The sequence below is a fragment of the Haliaeetus albicilla genome, chromosome 8 (assembly GCF_947461875.1).
Source record: "Haliaeetus albicilla chromosome 8, bHalAlb1.1, whole genome shotgun sequence".
NCBI lineage: Eukaryota > Metazoa > Chordata > Aves > Accipitriformes > Accipitridae > Haliaeetus > Haliaeetus albicilla.
Genome location: NC_091490.1, coordinates 37,264,883 through 37,282,111, shown reverse-complemented (window position 1 = coordinate 37,282,111; position 17,229 = coordinate 37,264,883). Strand labels below are relative to the sequence as shown.

Genomic DNA, 17,229 nt, shown 5'->3' with positions numbered 1-17,229 from the left:
GTCACCCGAAGTACGGACTCTGGGGTGTGGGAGGGGGATTTCCCAGATAATTGTTATGCTTCTGGTGTAAAATGAAAGCATTAAGTTTGTTTGCTAGAAACTTTGGGGCAGCTGTGACGATTTCAGATCTGAAGAAAGCACGCAGCCTCCGACAGCATCACAAGTGAGTTCTGAAACAAAATACTAAGTATGGCACAAGAAGTGCCTCTCTCTTCTGTTTGCATGTGCTGGGGGGAAGGCTCTGCAGACAGAGCCTCATATTCTGAAGAGCTGAGTCATCTATTCCACACTGAAAAAAGTGGGTTATTCGGGACACCTGCTAGACAACAAAGTCTTGAATAAGGAAATCCTGTCAGCCCCATTTCACAGATCGGAAAACTGAAAGGCACACGTTCTCAATGCACTTTCCCACAGTCTGAGGTCTCTTCTGGGGTAATTTAGCTGGAAGGGATGTCCGGAGGCTGCTTTGTCAACCCTGTGCTGAAAGAAGGGCCAAGTTCAAAGTTAGAGCAGGTTGTCTGTCTCCGGAGATGAGACCAGAGAAGTGGTGACATCTTCTATTCCAGTGTGTGACCATGTGACACTGAAGGTTTTCCTTGCATCCTGTCAGAATTTCTCATGTTGTGCCTGTGCCTGTTGCCTTTCAGCTTTTCCTGAGTCTGTCTGTGGCTCCCCATCAGAGAGTAGCAGATAACAGTAAGATCTCCCTTTTGCCTTCTCTCCAGGCTGAACAAACGCAGCTTGCTCAGCTTCTCCTTATACCAAATTATTATCAAGATGGCCTCCACTGAACTTGCTCTGGTATGTCACTGTCCTTGTGCTGGGGAACCCAAACTGGAACCAGCTCTCCAGGTGGTCTCACGAGTGCTGAGCAGGATCCCTCCTCTTGCCCTGCTGGCTGTACTCCTGCTAGCGTTTGGCCTTTGCTGCACGGGTGTACTCCTGACTGCTGGGTTGCTTGTCCACCCACACTTCCAGGTCTCTTCCTGTGAAGCTGCTTTCTTGCCTGTTGTCTCCAGCCTGTTCTGGTGCAGGGGGTTACTCTATCCCAGTGGCAGGGCTGTACATTTGCCATTGAACTTCTTGAGGTTCCTCTCAGCCTGTTTCTCCAACCTGTCTAGGTTCCTCTGAATAGCAGCTCTGCCCTTTGGTGTATGAACCACTCCTCCCAATTTGGTGTCATCTCCAGGCTGGCTGCCCATATGCTCCATCCTATCATCCAGGTCGGTAGCAAAGATATTAAAACACAAGAAGCCCCAGTATAGACTCCTATGTGTTGGTCCCAGTATTGAGTGCCACTAGTAACCAGCAGCCAGCTGGACTCTGAATTGCTGACCAGTGCTCTTGGAGACCTGCCCTGAAAGCAGGGTTATGGTACTGATACCTATTGCTGTTAGGCTGGTGGTTTTCACTGTGACATGACATATGTCTGTCTTCACTACAATAATCAGCCCTCTAAAATGAGTAAGATTACTGAATTTCAAAGCAGCAGCTCAAAGTAGCACTGAAATTAGTTTGGAAGGGTCTGTTTTCTGCCCCAAGATCCACCAAGAACCTGCCAGGTCTATGGCAAGCTGAGCTTGACCAAAACTTCCTTGACAGATGTTAGCCTGAAAAACTGAGAATGGAAGCTTTCAGAGTTTTCTTAGGCAACCTGTTGTGCTGTTTAGCAGTCTTCACCACTGAAGGCCTTTTCCACAGTCTTGTGCCTCTTGCAGCGGCTTAGGCCTAGAACTTGTCATGTTCACCCCAGAGTATTGTATGGAGAGAGAGTAGGCAAGGAATGAGAGATCATCTGTCACATCCGTAGTAGTGAGAATTGCATCTTATGTTCTTAATCCAGTAGGAACTATGCAATGTACTGAAAGTTGCCACTCAGGAGCTTCTAGTGCTTCTAGCTTCCATTTCTAGGTTTGCAGTGGAAAACCATTAGCCACCACATGGAGAGGGGAAAAAAGTGCTTGAGAGCTTCACCAGGCTTACTTCATGGGCTGAGTTTGGGTGAAGATGGCCATCTGATCTCAGGATGTGGCCAATGCCTCTGGGAGTGTTGGATGCAGAAAGACAATCTCTTATTTTTACTTTTCAGACAGTTCCAGCTGTCAGACCTGGCTTAAGTCTGATCAAGCCTTTACAGCTGGGTGCCAAGGATCCTAGAGATGTGAATGTAGCCCTCCTCAACACCCCTAAATAGCCAAACTCTTGCTGCCAAGACTGGTGACCAGGAAAGATTTTTCTCATTGCTGGTTCACAGCAGAAGCCTGGAGCATAGCACTTGCTATCAAACATGGACTGCACTGCCTTTCTCTTAGCTTAACTGCTCGTATGTCCCTTCCCAGCCTTCCCACTCTTCTGCAGCCGAGGTGGACTTTTTTGGTTGTTGTCCCAGTTCTTCCTTCCTAGCAGAATAATCCCCCTGTTGTAGGAAGCTGGGATTGGGTGTGATGCAAAGAGTGGGCCCTCTGTTTGAGGTCCAGAAACTGTGTGCCAGCAGTGCCTAAAAATACAGATTCTGGTTTCTCAATAGAGAAAAATCTAAACTAGTGACTTTGTACCACCTTCTTCCTACTCGACCTCTAGGAAACTTCTGGCAAAGAGAGGAAAATGAGGAAATGAGACTGCTTGCATTTAAGAAGAAACCACATGCACTGCATTTCTGTCCTTAACCGTGAATGCCCAAGAGCCCCAAACTGGGTTTGCAGAAATGATCTGCTGTCCAGCCAAGCGAAAACAATACCAAGAAAGGAGACCTCCTTTTGTCCTCCTGGGGTGGAAGGAAGCGTGTGACCTATTGCTGCAGTCTGATGTCAAAGAAGAAGGTCTCCACAGAAGAGGGGCTGCCTTCCCAGTTCTGAGAATGCAGCTGCAGAGAGGGGTGGTAGTGGCTGTTCCCTGTCAGGGACTTGTAGGTGATAATGGATGTGTCTTGCTGGCCTGAAGTCATGTGCAGAAGGGTTTGCAGCAGTGCTGCAGCAGTAGCATGATGCCAGCAAGCTCTTCTCCCAGCGAGAGGCACGGCTCGTGCTGCTAGAGGAGGGCTTCGGCAGTGTAACTTCAACAGGCTCCTAAGAAGTAAATAATTTCTCAGAGCCGAAAGGTTTCCCTGTGGTGTTGCCTTTCTTCACCAGTGTGGTTACTGGTGTGGTCTGGTTGGCAGGAGGAGAGGACGAATTCACCAGCCTGCCTTGCAGTTACTGCAGAAAAGAGCTTTATGTGTAGCTGTGGCTGTAGCCTGGGGCAGGCAGGGAAACCAGGCAGCGTCAGGCAAGCGCACCCTTTGTGTCCCTGAGGTCAGTATTCGCCAAACCTTGAGGCAAGCACAGCTCTGTGTGCTCTAGACACTGCAGGCTGAAGGGACTGTTGCAGGCTTGGCACCCCTCAGGCTTGTTTGCCTAGCAGCAAACGGTTAACAAAGTGTGCAAAGTCAGGGCACAAACACTACTGTCTGCCTTCCTCAGGTGTACAGAGACCATAGTTCACACTGAGATCAGGGCACCGCAGCTGCCTCCAAGACTTTGCATCTTCTGAGGAGTCCTGTTAAGCGTCCTGGGCATCCCCATGCAGACCCAGCTCTGGGTGGGGTTGTGCAGCAATGACAGGAACATGGTGCAGATTTCTTTCTGGGTCAAGCACAGGCTGCTGATGACCACTGAGCTGCTGCTGTAACCCGCTTCCAGCCCTGAGTTTGATTACGGTCCAAGGTCCTGATTAGATGATTATTTTTTTTTTTCCTAGATCACAAAAGGCAGAGGTAACTGGACAGAAGACTTGTGTTAAGAATAATTTTTCACCAAGAGTTGCATCCAAGTGAAGCTTTTTGTAGCCTTTTTGATTCATTTCTTGCCAGGAAATGAGTTTGTCTCCAGATAACATCTGGCCAATGGGGTTTTTATGACTGCGGAGTATCCTCAGTCTGAGGATGCTTGGGTGCAGTATTGGAGGCCTGGACTTGGGCTCTTGTTCTGCCTGAGGGCCATTTAAGTGAGGACAAGAAGTTTCTGCATTTGAGTTTACAAGCAGCACCTGGGGCTCTGCTTGGACCCTTGATGTCCCTGCAATGAGTACAGTGTATGGAAAAGAAACTGCCACTGCAGTGAGTGTTTGTGGCCCCCTTGCCAGCTTAGGTGTGCCTAGCAGAGCCATTCCCATCACACATCCTGTGAGCAGACCCTTTGCCACAGGTCTAGCACTTACCCTCGCCTTGGGGGGTCAGCTGCTGGGGAGCTGTGCCTGGGAGCAGGGCTTGGGTGCCCAGCTGGGAGGGTGCTTGGCAGCTTGCTCTGCTCCATCTGGATCTGATGCCTGGGTAAGCCCTGGAGGGAATTGTCTCTGAAGAGAGCTCCCTCAGAAAGATGGCAGGCATCGGCTTAGTGACTGCCTCGCTGGGGGTGTGTTGTTGGTTATCATTAAAAAGTATTGTTTCCATTTGAATATCTGAAACCAGTTTCCCGTTGGTAGGTTTTGTTATGTCTTTGTTAAATTTAAAAGCTCCCAGAATCAGATATCTGCTTCTGTGCAATGACAGCCACTTCTGAAACTCCACTTCGATAAGAAGAAAGAGGAGCTGGGTTGCTTTTGTCTCACAGGAAGGGCTGCTGGCCTTGCCATGGAGCAGCCTGTAACCTCTTTAAACCCTTTGAAGGTTTTAGACCTTGTTTTGGAGTGCAGAGGCAGTGCTCCTGTCCAAGTCCTGGCAGTGCTGCATGTGGGCAAAGGCCTGTTCCTCTTTTCCTTCCTTACTCCTCCTTCCACATGCACAGCTGGCCAGCTTGCTCTTGCATCCCTGGAGGCTGGCTGGGGCTGAGCAGTCATCCCCAGCAGTTCTTGAGGTTGTTATCCTGCCACAGGTAATTACAGACAAGCCTTCTTTCTGTCTCAGTGTGGGCTGGACTGCAGTGGTAAAGACACTGCAGGGAACAGTCTCCCCAGATGGTTTTATTTCTATGTTGGAAGCAGATACTCCAGAGAGGGTTTGGCAGAGCCATCAGCAGGTGCTTGTCTGTGTGCTGTAGGAGGTTCGCGCAAAGCCCTTCTGTAAACTGTAGGCTTGATTTTTCAGATATTAATATTTTGTTATTAGACTATATGAAATGCTGATGGTAGCAGATACTCTGTGTTGCTTTAGGGAAAAGCAAAGATTTCAGACGTTTTTCCACTGAAACTTTCATTTCTCACTAAACCACTATTTTCCCACCAGAAAAATCACAAGGCAGCTCAGCCTCCTTTATTTTTGCCTCTGCCCCCAACCTCTCCAAAATATTCACCAGAAGATTGTTCCAAGTTGTCAAATCTGGTTTTTAACTCTCTAATAAATAATTATTTATTAACTCCATAATAAATGGCTTCAGAATAATGCTTATCTACCAGCTTCTCCTCTGTCCTCATCCATTCTCTACTGTGCTCCTTAGAGATAGGAAGAGGGGAAGCAAGAGCAAGGCTATCTATTGGGTTTGCTTCTGTGCCCTGGGAGTGCTCAGTGGAGATGTAGCCCTGCTGTTTTGCAGGTGGCCGATGGCTCGCACCAGAGGTTTGGTGCTTCAGGGGTGTTAGCAGGTTTTCTCCTTTCTGATGTGTTGGAGGTTCATCTGTATGAACCCCTCCTGCCCTGCAAAATGTCTCAGCTGGACTCCCTGGCTTTTCCTCATGCCTTTGAGCAAGGGAAGTGCGAGAGCAGGGGCTGGACTCCCATCACAGGCAGCAGACGTCACACGGTGTGGTGGCCCTTGGTCTGCAAGGACCATCCATCATGAGAGGAGGGAGGCAAGGTGTGTGTCTGTCCCTAAGCCAGGGACATGGAGCAGAGCTTGGCGACCCTTCTGGAGCTGCAACAGGCACTGCACACAGCCCTGGGAGTCATCCTGGGGGTCAGCAGCTGCAGTTCAGAAAACTCTTGATATTGAAAACTCTTGGTGCTGAAAAAAGGGGGAAAAAAGCCCTTGGGGCAAAAAAAATCAAGTATTTACTCTCCTGCCTAAAACTAACTTGTACATGCTGATGCAGTGAGTCATAAATCATGTTGGCATCGAGGCAAACAGCCCTGTCCTTGCTCCAGGGCAGCAGGGCCCTTTGTGGCATACCGCAGCGTGGGCTGGCTGCACGTGGCACTGCTCCCTGTGCTCCTGCTGCTGTGTCTGTGCTGGCTGGCTGCCGCTTGCCAGCTGCCCCTGTCTCACATCTGCCTGTGGCTGTGGACCCTTGCCAGCGTGGCTGGGGTACAAGGCCCCGCATGGGGCAGCCTGTACCCCCCTCGGTGTCTGCCTTGCTGAGGTACAGTTCCCTTTGCAGACCCACATTTGAATGGCAAGGGGGTACCACCGCTTGTCCCCACGTCCCCATGCACGGCTGAGCCGTACATTCTGGGGCTGTTCGTACGCTGGCTGTGTTATCCCTCCACTTCAGCTTTCTCAGTTTCACTCCTGCAGGCTGCAAAAGCCAGCGATGCTGACGCAGTCAAGCAGACCTTGCGCTGTACCCGAGCACAGGCATCCTGTTTCCAAAACAGTCAGTGCAATGCCGTAGTCTTCAGCATCCTTGTTCCCAAGAGAAAAACATGGAGAGCTTGAGAGGCAGGGCAGAAGGGGAGACAACAGGAGGGTGGGAATATTCCGCCCCCCCCCCCCCCCCCCCCTTTTTTTTTAAATGAGAAAAAAGCCAATTTGGGAATCCAACAGGAAGGAATGGTAGAACCCAGTCTCCAAATCCCAAGAGGCTTTGAGGACACCCTTTGTTCAGCCAGCTGGGTGCAGGGAGCAGTGTGTGGTTGTGCAGCAGCTCCTGTGTTTTCCTGGCACCATGAGCCCCTTCCCCCTGAAGGGTATGGGGATGGCCGGTGTTATGGTTTAACCCCAGCCAGCAACTAAGCACCACGCAGCCGCTTGCTCACTCCCCCCCCCCCCCATCCAGTGGGATGGGGGAGAAAATCGGGAAAAGAAGCAAAACCTGTGGGTTGAGATAAGAACGGTTTAATAGAACAGAAAAGAAGAAACTAATAGTGATAATAATACCACTAATAAAATGACAACAGCAATAATAAAAAGATTGGAATGTACAAATGATGCGCAGTGCAATTGCTCACCACCCGCCGACTGACACCCAGCTAGCCCCTGAGCGGCCATTCCCTGCCCCTACTTCCTGGTTTATATACTAGATGTGACGTCCCATGGTATGGAATACCCTGTTGGCCAGTTTGGGTCAGGTGCCCTGGCTGTGTCCTGTGCCAACTTCTTGTGCCCCTCCAGCTTTCTCACTGGCTGGGCATGAGAAGCTGAAAAAAATCCTTGACTTTAGTCTAAACACTACTTAGCAACAACTGAAAACATCAGTGTTATCAACATTCTTCGCATACTGAACTCAAAACATAGCACTGTACCAGCTACTAGGAAGACAGTTAACTCTATCCCAGCTGAAACCAGGCCAGCCGGGAAGCCCATCACCACTGCCAAGGCTTCACACACCTCCCCCCTGGCCCCAGAACAGCTCTCCTGCCTTTTCCTGGAGCTTTCTGGTAAAAAAACAACATGCAGGGCTTGATTTAGGTGGTGGTGGTTTTTTCAGATGAGCTTTTGGATAAGATCCCTTGGGCCAGCCTCATGCAGTGGGTGCAGCCAGTGCCAGAGGGACATGTCGGTGCCTGTCGGGGCAGCTGCACCCTCTGGCCTCGCGTGCTCCCTGAGGTTTTGTGGGCTCCAGCTCCCCTTGCCCCACTTGGACAGCGATGGGGGTGATTTGCATTATTTGAGTCTTCAGGACGCCCACGGGTGGAAAAAAAACCAAAAGAGACAAACACCCAGTAGCGTGCACACACAGATACATAAACCACCTGAGCACAGCCCAGCCACAGTCGCTGGCTGTTGGTGACAAATGGCCACCGTGCTCATGCTGGGAGCTGCCACTGTGAAGGCCTTGCTTTTTGCAGCCTGTTCCTCAGCCTGGCTATTCCCTGCTGCGTGGTGGGTGTTACAGCTCACCCCAGTCACCTATTTCCAGTTCCCAAGTGTGCGAGTAGTGGATGTATTTGTGGCTTTGGCATTGTAGAGAACAAGTCTATATCCTGGGTCATCTAAACTGGCTTCCTCCACCACAATGCTCAAGGGAGGTGCTGGCCCCTGCACACAGCTGATCCCATTAAAACTAAACTTCTGCATCTGCAACCAAAAAAACCAAGCAAGCAAGCAAGCAAAGGCTGAAGAGCATCGTTAATACAGAGCAGCCACAGCCATCTGGAGATCACACCTTTAAACAGCCAGTGACCCACCTGGTAAGCAGCCAGTGGGGCTGGCTTATACCTAATGGCATCTGCAGTGATGCCAAGGGACAAACCCCCAGTCTGGGGGCTGTTTGGGGCCCATCGAGGTCAGCTCTGTCTCTCTCACCTCAGAAAGGTATCAGCATCGCTGGCATCAACCCCTTATGCCTGTCTTGCCCTTATGTGCTGCGGTCACCCAAGGAGCCCCTCAGCTGGTGGCTGCTTCTTCACCCTGTGTGCCGCCAGGTTTAAGCAGCCTGAGCTCGCCTCGCCATCGCACTGGGCGAACTCTGAGAGGTGCGTTTTGCAAGCTTGCCAGCTTTGATGGTATAGGGGCTGCTGAGTGGTGGCACTGACCATGTAGCACACAGTGACGTGCCCCATCTTGCAGAAATGACACAAAGGCAAGAGCAGCCTCCTAAAGAGGTGCAGACACCCTCCTGGCCTGTGTCCTCCCTCATTCACCCTGGCAAGCCCTTGCTCCTTCCTTGGAAGGTGGTGATGTGCGAGTGGGGCCAGGTCCCCTGGGTGCCACGCTGCTGCTGGCTCAGCTGGCCACAGCGGGGACAGAGCAAGAGCAGGGATGAGCCTGCAGCCAGCCAGGCTGCCTGGATGGTGGTGGTTGTGTTCATCAGAGAGTAGTGTGGGCATACATGTCCTCCTGGGGTAAACGGGAGCTCCAGGCACCCCGGGCACCATAACCTCATGTGCGACATCAAAGCGGCTGAGGTAAGTGCATGATGCAAATGAGCAATACCTCAGAGCTGGTGCCTAACCACAGCTGTGCTTTTGCATGTGCTGTGGGAATAAGCCGATGGTTCTCCTTTCTGAAGCTTCTTGTAGCAGCTCAGAGGTGCTTGTGGTCTACCCCACAGCTTTGGCCCCACCATCGGGGCGGGGTTGTCAGGTCAAGTGTGGGCCTAGCACTGTGGAAGCATGTCCTGCATGGTCCTGAGGCATTGCTGGAGACCAGGAGAGAAGCAGGCAGAGCATGGCTCCCATGGGTACCTTTGCTGGCGTCACAGCAAGGGCACACTGCACCTTCCTGGTGCCCCTAACACTAATGCTCCCCAGGCACTTAATGGCTATTGCTTTTGCTACTAGTAAAAGGGAATATGTAAAAAAATAAAAGCACTGGCCTGACTGCCCAAATACTACATTGTCCAGGTGATGGAAGAACAGCTTCATGCTCCCAGCGACTGCTTACTCGCTGCCTGGTGTCATTTCCATTCCTGTATTGGTATTCTGGTATTAAACTTGGGGGAAGCTCCAAGACCATTAGTCATGGCTTCTGTTTTGGGCTTTTGCTGGTTTATTCATTAATGTTTTCTGAAAATGGCAACCACAGGCGAAAAAGTGGTCCCTAGCCAGAGGCTGAGCTGAAGCAGTGGGGATGACTCTGGCAATCGCAGATTTTTGTAAGCAAATTTCCAGTCCCTGCAGAAACCTGTCCTCAGACTTGTGCTCCCCTCGTTGTGTGATGCCTGTGCCATGGCGCCAGGCTTGCCGCATGGCCAGGCAGCAAGGGCATACGGGGCGCCAGGCTTGCCGCATGGCCAGGCAGCAAGGGCACCGTATGCCCTGTGCTTGTGAGCCTGGTGCCCTGTGGCACAAGCATGCCCTGGCCACGGGTCCGTGTTTCCTGTCGGTGAAGGAGCTGAGAAGGCGAGAGGAGCTGTAGCTGCTTTTCAAATCGAAACTGGGGAGGGAGAGAAGCACTAAGGATTTATTTTAAAGAACAGACAGTGGAGGCATGTCTGGGGCATGTCTGAGGCACGTTTGCTCCCTCAGGCCAGGGTAACGGTGCTGCCTGCCTGCCTACTACAGTGGGGCAAGAGCACGCTGTTCCCTGGCTTGTTTAAAGTCTGGAGAAATTCAGTGTTACAGCATGGCCGGGAAGGGACCAGGTGAGCAGGAAGAACTGCAGCCATGCAGGAAAAGGCTGTGGCCAGTCTCCATGCCTCTTGGGGGGCTCACAAAGAGCTGGGGGGCTGGGGAGCAGTGGCCATCGTCCTGTGGCACAGATGGGGGAGTCCAAAAGCCCCCTTTTGCTCTGCTGCCCAGTTGGGAGATGGGGCTCAGCCTGTCCCTGTGGAGCAGGTGTGTTACTAGAGCCACAGGCCTCGGCTGGGCCAATGCTGCACTTGCTCGCAGCTGCGGTCCCTGGGGCTCCCAGCAGCTCCCAGCAGCAGTGCTTCACAGCTGCATCAACCCAAAAAAGCCTGGGGAGGGGCGTAGCAGCCCCATTTGGCATCGCTACCAAATCCAGAGCTGCAGGGGCCAGGGAAGCGGCAGGGAGCCCAGCTCGAGCCAAGCACACACCACAGCTGGCCACAAAAGGGAGAGGGAGGGAGCACCACGCAGCAGCTGCCCTGTTGCCTTCACTGAACAGCTGGGGAAATACTGGGCTATACAGGCTGAGCATGACCACCAAGAAGCTGACACCACGTTCCATTTCCTCTCAGCCCCTGTAGATGCCGGCGTGTGGCTGGGAGCCAGGGACCAGTGTCCACTCCCCATTGTGCGTGGCTTGCTGGGTGGGTGCTGCGGGACCATCACTGCCTCTGTGCAAACAAATGGCTGTGGTGCCATGGGCCAGGCGTGGGACCAGCGCATGGTGCACTGTTGCGGGAGGTTTTCAGAAAGCCCCTGGTGCCTCAGCTAATCTGTCGTGGCTGCGTGGGGCTGGCTGAGGCTGGGGCATAGCGGGGAGATTGGGGAGGGCTGGGGCTGCTGCCACGGCTCGCTCTGTCGGGGGAATTCCTTGTTAGTTTAGCCACATCTTTGCACCATTCTTATCTGTGGTTTTCTGCTCACTTCAGAAGTGAGTTTTCTATTTAAAGCACATAATCTAAAGTCTAATTCTTTCCTGGGATTACCAGACAGAAGCGCACCGCTCTTCGAGCACAAAGTTCTGATGCATGTCGTTGGCACGTCCCAGTCCCCACCAGCCCCCGGCTAAGAGCTTGCCTGGGGAGGGGGTCCGGGGGTCTCATTCGGCACGAGGTTGCTGCTTTTCCCCTTGTTGTGGGTTGGGCCCAGTGAATTATGTGTCCATGAAAAAACGAGAGGACTCAGTGGTGTAAAGGAGATCTCGATCTTTGTGTGCTTCCTCCTATAAAGTTTTTGTGAGCACTTTGGTTCAGACTCATCTTGGTGAGTCAGAGAACAGCGGAGCACAGGAGATCCATCACTGCAGCCCCATGCCAGCCTGGCTGAGGCCACGGTCCCAGCCCCCAATGGGTGCCCACGCAGCCCTTGCGCAGCCACACGCAGTAGGAAACACTCCTCCAAAGCTTGATGAAGCCATGACGCAAATACCAGCAAGATAATGGGGGGATTCCTTCTGGCCCACTCTTGCAGCCCATCTCTGGAGTACAAGGTTAAATGCAGCTCACCAGGACCTCACTGCAACTGTGTGTGGGCAGAGAGCTGGAAGTGACGGCGAGGATGCTTGAGGGGGAATGGGCTGAAAAGGGGATGCTACCCGCAGCTGAAAGCTTCTCCAAGCGCCCTGCACTCAGCCAGGAGGCTGGAGCCCTGGGCTGGCACTGCTCTGGGCAGCACGCTGCTGAGGAGGGGGGATGATGGTGAGACCAGCTCCAGCCCATGTCCCCACCTCGCATCCTGTGACCACTGTCTGCCCTGAGGCACATGTTGTGCCCTGCAGCTGACATGGTTGAAGACAATTTCCTTTTTTTTCTAAAAAAATATAAAGGCTCTTAATGGATCATTTTCTTGACTCCCAAAGGCAGCTGCAACGGCAAGATGAACTTTATGGTGGGGAGGATCTTGTCAAATAGGAAAGGAAAAGAAAAGAAACCCATGTAAAAGCCTGATGAGAGGCACAATTTCAGCACAACAGTACAGTGTGGACCCCAGCCCCTCGCTGCTGGTTAGGGCTTTGCACCACATGCAAATAGTCACCGCTAATATGGGAACATGCCACTGCTTCCAGTAACATGGGGAGTGCATGGGAAGCAGTACCTACCCCAGGCTGCACTCGGAGCACCCTCACTGACCTGACCTCCATGAATATGGTCCATAGCAGATCTCACCAGGCAGATGCATGACAGGGCAGTTGCCATCCCACCGCAGCCTCTCTGCGTGTGCATTTCCTGTGGTTTATCCTCTTTTGGACAACTTGCATGCTGTAAATGAGAGCATAAGACTGAGAGAAACTTCAGATCCAGTAACTCAAAGGAATTAATGTTGCAGGAACCCACAGGAAACTTGAGAAATGCAAACTTATTTCTCCTGGAGTCGGCACCAACTGGGCCATGTGGCCTAACGCCGAGTGATGGCATACATAAGCATCAAAGAGCAGTGAAACGCTGCTCACTTAGGGGCTTAAATCATTACTTACTGCAGAGATCTACTATAAGTGAGCTGGCTTCCCAAATGGTAGCTCCCATCCATTAGCTTCCCTGCTCCCAGTAGTCTGAAAACCGATTTATTAACTTTATTCCCTCCATTCCTCCCACATGGCCTCTTGGAGCAAATCACACCTCGTTGATGAGGCAGTCACCAGAAGGCGAGTTAAGCTGGGAACAGGATCCCAATATTTAGCAGCTTGCACTGGGGCTGATTTTGAGCCAGGGGAAGGCTGCAGGCAGGGAGGCAGCCCAGCAAGCAATCCAGCCTTCCCGTGGCCAAGGTTTCCCAACGATGGGTGATACTTTGCAGCATTTAGCAGTGATTAAGTTTGCTTAAATTTATCATCCGCTGGATTAGCTGACAGCCAGCAGATTGCCAAGAGATTTTTTGAGCCCAGAAGGCGTCAGTTTGAAAGAGGTCTAAAAGATGCCTGAAAATCTGTACTGGTGGGGAGGAGAAGGGAAGACAGGTGGTGGCTGGAGCAGGCTTGGCACTGCCGCACTGCCAGCTTGTGGTGAGATGGATGGGACCAGCTTGCAGGGCTCACTCCAGTGGTTTCCCCTGTCACAGCTATCCCCGTTTTGCTTTTAGGGGCATTGCTGGGTGTCCTGGTTTTGGCTGGGATAGAGTTAATTGTCGTCCTAGTAGCTGGTATAGTGTTATGTTTTGGGTTCAGTATGAGAAGAATGTTGATAACACACTGATGTTTTCAGTTGTTGCTAAGTAATGTTTAGACCAAGTCAAGGATTTTTCAGCTTCTCAGGCCCAGCCAGCAAGAATGCTGGAGGGGCACAAGAAGTTGGGAGGGCACACAGCCAGGACAGCTGACCCAAAGTAGCCAAAGGGCTATTCCATACCATGGGACATGGGACACTGGGGGCAGTGGGGCTGGGAGGGACCGCCACTTGCATACTAAATGGGCATCAGTTGGCAGGTGATGAGCAACTGCATTGTGCATCACTTGTATATTCCAACCCTTTTATTATTATTATTGTAATTGTAATATTGTTATTATTATCATTATTAGAGTCTTCCTTTCTGTTCTATTAAACTGTTCTTATCTCAACCCACAAGTTTTACTTTTTTTTTTCCGATTCTCTCCCCCTTCCCACTGGGTAGGGGGGAGTGAGTGAGCTGCTGCATGGTGGTTAGTTTCTGGCTGGGGTTAAACCATGACACCGGGTGATGACTCCAGAGAAATTCCTCCCTGCTTCCTATCAGCATGGCAAAACTGCCCATCGAGGAAACCATCTTGTTATCCTCCCTACGGCTCTTGACAAAACCAGCACAGAGACAGAGGGACTGTCATTCCCTGCAAAGGCAAGAAATGCTCAAAAATAAGATCTGCCCAAGCAATTTGCGATTTGTGGCACACCAGCTGCCCATGGTGCCAGAGAGCTGCAGCTCAGGTGCTCTTGGCTCTCTGATCCTCTGAGGCACGGACTCACAACTGTCTCAGCTGCTTGGCTCCTTTCTGTGGCCTCAGAGCAGTGCTGGGGTTTCTAGCCAGGCTGTGAAGCTACCCTCGAGTAGCTCCTGCAGTGAGGGTGGGATGGAGGATGGAATCCCAGGGACAAGGCTGTGTCTCTGCTCTGCAGGCAGTGCTCCTCTCAAGGACCTGGTGTCCAGCACTGAGAGCAACACTCCACCCTAGGAGCCTGTTAGCCTCTGATAGCTGGGGTTTTGGTTATTCATCTTTAAAGAGTTGGTTATTCATCTTAGAAGAGTTACAGAAGTCTTGGGGATGCAAGTGTCGGATTGCTTTAGCCCTGGGACAATCACAGTCTTAAGTAGTGCATTTTTACCCCATGTCTGAGTACAGACATACTGTATTATTAAAAGCCTACATAGGGCTCTGTGTGGGGTGAAGAAGAGCCACCAGTCCACAATGCCCAGCATCAAACAACCCTGCTCAGCTTGAGGGACCCTGTGCCAAGATGACAGGGACCGGCCGGCACTCACTAGCTCTGGGGTGTCTGCCTTAGGGGATCAACGCTGCCCCAGGCTTGGGACATCAGGCGTAGGGGCTCCCAGGCTCCTACTATGTGTCTAAGTCAGCCTGGGTCAATAATTTCAGTGAGAAGGTACGGGGAGCTCTGCACAGGAGTGTTCATTTAGCTACCTGCAACTGGAGTTAGCCGGAGGTTGACAAAGCTCCTGCCCTGCATCTGCCTCTCAGCCAGCCCCACAAATCCCCAGCCCCTGTTTCAGCAGGCCACACGGCTGAAGGAGAACCAGCCATCTCCATTTCGGAGGCTGGAGCAGCCCCTCCACCTCTGCTTTCTCCATGCCAGGGTCACTGTGTCTGGGTTGGGGGTCTCTCTGGCTGCTGGGGGGGTTTTTGCACCCAAGTGTGGCTCTCAGACGGGGGCCGTTGTGCGGCTGGGGCTGCCGGTCATGGTGGGCTCCTGGTGGGCAGTGGCGCTGCCTGCAGACACACACTCCACCTGAAAATTTCCAGCTGACTCGAGCACTTTTGTTTTTTCCATCCTATATTCTACACAAGTCATAGCAGTATTGATGATATCGCTAGGTGGAGAGACATGACTGCACTCGCTCCTAGCACTACGCAGATGACTCCACCACATTATCAGCTGAACTTCTCTGGGATTTTTTTTTTTTTTTCTTCAGCCACCAAATACCAGAAGTCTTTTTCCAGCAAAAATGCTGATTTCTTTGCAGTTAAACTGCAACAAACCCATATCAAGCAAATGCTGGAAAGTGAAGTGGATCAAAAGGCATCTCTTCAAATGCTCCTGCTAGCCTGTTGAAATGCCATGGGGACAGTGGCTTTAAAAAGTCCCCCCTTCACTCCAGTGTCACTGCAGGAGAGGGGGGCCCACCAGGCAGGGCTAGTGCATCACAACTTTGAGACAAGTGTGGGTGCCGCGTAAAGCCATAGGGGCTTTATTTTCCAGCACTAGCCAGCATCTTTACCCAGATCTACACTAATTTTGTAGACGGTAATGGTGCAATTGATGAGTCATAACCAGAAATATTACTTATCCATTAGCACAATTATAGCGCTAAGCCTGCCAAAAGTAACACAAACACAGAGAAATTAGAAGAAGGAAGTAGAAAAATGACTGGAGAACCTTTGCCCGAAAGATGGGAAAGTGGGCATGAAACCTAGCAAAGCACACCACAAATCATTTGAGATTTGATGGTACCTCACAGCTAGGTCTCTTATGGGTACCTCCATGCTCCACCATCAAAGTAGGATGGGGCACCAGCTTGGAGGCAGTGGCACACTTTCCCCTCTGTCCCAGCCTGCCTGGCCAAGCACCCCAGCCTGGCAAGCCGGTGGGCTTGCCCCCATTGGGGTTCATGTGGGTTTCGGTGCCCGTGGGGAGCTGTCAAGGGTATGTGCAAGAGTGGACCTAAGTGTGGACAGATTTCCCATCACTCCTGTCTTCAAATTGGGGCTGGAAAATGTCCCAAATTGATGAGAGCCTGTGGCATTAAGAGAAGAGAAGAGAAAACCCCACTTGCACCACGGCTGCCTCCCTGCTCGCTTGCTGCCTGCCTTCAGTTGACCTAGTTGAGTCACGGGGAGACGGTGAGTGAGAGACATCCTGCGCTGTGGTTGGCACTGACACTGCCCGGGGAGAAAAAGGTGCTTCTCCCGAGGGTTGGTCCCTGCCCCACGTAGGCAGGGGGAGCAGGGACAAGAGGCGAGTGCCCCAAGGCAGGGCCGGTGGAAAGGGCTGGCTCTCGCCTACACCCATGTCATGCCAACCCAGCCCTTTTCTCCATGCTGCAGTCCAAAGGGAAAAGCTGATTTCTCTTCCTCTGGGCAGAGCAAGGGACGTTGCTGGTGCCTCTCTCCCAGCTGATATGTGGGAGAGATGGCACAAGCTGAAGGCACAGGTTGGGTGGTGGGGAAAGGAGACGGGCTCTGGGTAAGCTCCTAAAGGGACCTGACTGGGTGCTAAACGCCAGTTCAGACACATTAAGCGTGTTCAGACGTGTTCACTGCTTGCAAGTGCTTTTCTTGCTTGAGTTGGTGTGTCTTATCTGATCATTGCCCCTCCATGGGACCCATCCCAGGCAGACCTGGGGAGCCCTGTGGGGTCAGGACACGCGTTTGACCCTCCTCCCGGGGCTGCTGAACCCAGGGCAGTGGGAAGCAGGCAGTGCTGCCACTGGCTGTGACCCTCTCTGCATCCCCAGGTGGGCTGTGGCACAGAAAGCCTTTCCTTGGGAAAAATACAGATTTATTATTATTGTTGGCACTAAAGGTTACTCAGAATTGGGACAGAAAGGTAGAGGCAGGCTTTATTTGGCAGACCTTTTTTTTTTTCCTGAAAAGTCTTTTATTTGTGTGCAGACCTTTTTTTGCAGAGAAGATGATCAAAAAGAAAAAACCTCCGCACATGGGAGAGCTGGACTCGGGTTTGGCATGTTGTGGGCTGGAAAACAGCATTAAGAGCTGGACCTGCAGGGCAAGGCTGCAGAGGCTGGAGACAGGCTCAGCTCATTATGCATCAGGGGAACATCCCTGGGGCCAGCTGAGGCTGTCTCCAGCTATAAAGGGAGCGGGGCTGGGGACCTCTCTACCTTGGGGTTTGCCCAAGGCAGAGCTGGGATAGTGAGACTTTACTTTA

General features: G+C 51.9%; 1 long non-coding RNA gene across 2 annotated transcripts in view; it reads right to left on the bottom strand.

Annotated features, from left to right (window-relative positions):
- Positions 1-10,682: 10,682 nt before the first annotated feature.
- Positions 10,683-17,229, bottom strand: part of LOC138686482 (uncharacterized) — a 117,427-nt gene continuing 110,880 nt past the window's right edge. For both annotated transcript variants that reach the window (XR_011325869.1, XR_011325870.1), the window contains exon 3: positions 10,683-12,396. This is a non-coding gene — a long non-coding RNA (uncharacterized lncRNA). The remainder of the gene's footprint in view (positions 12,397-17,229) is intronic.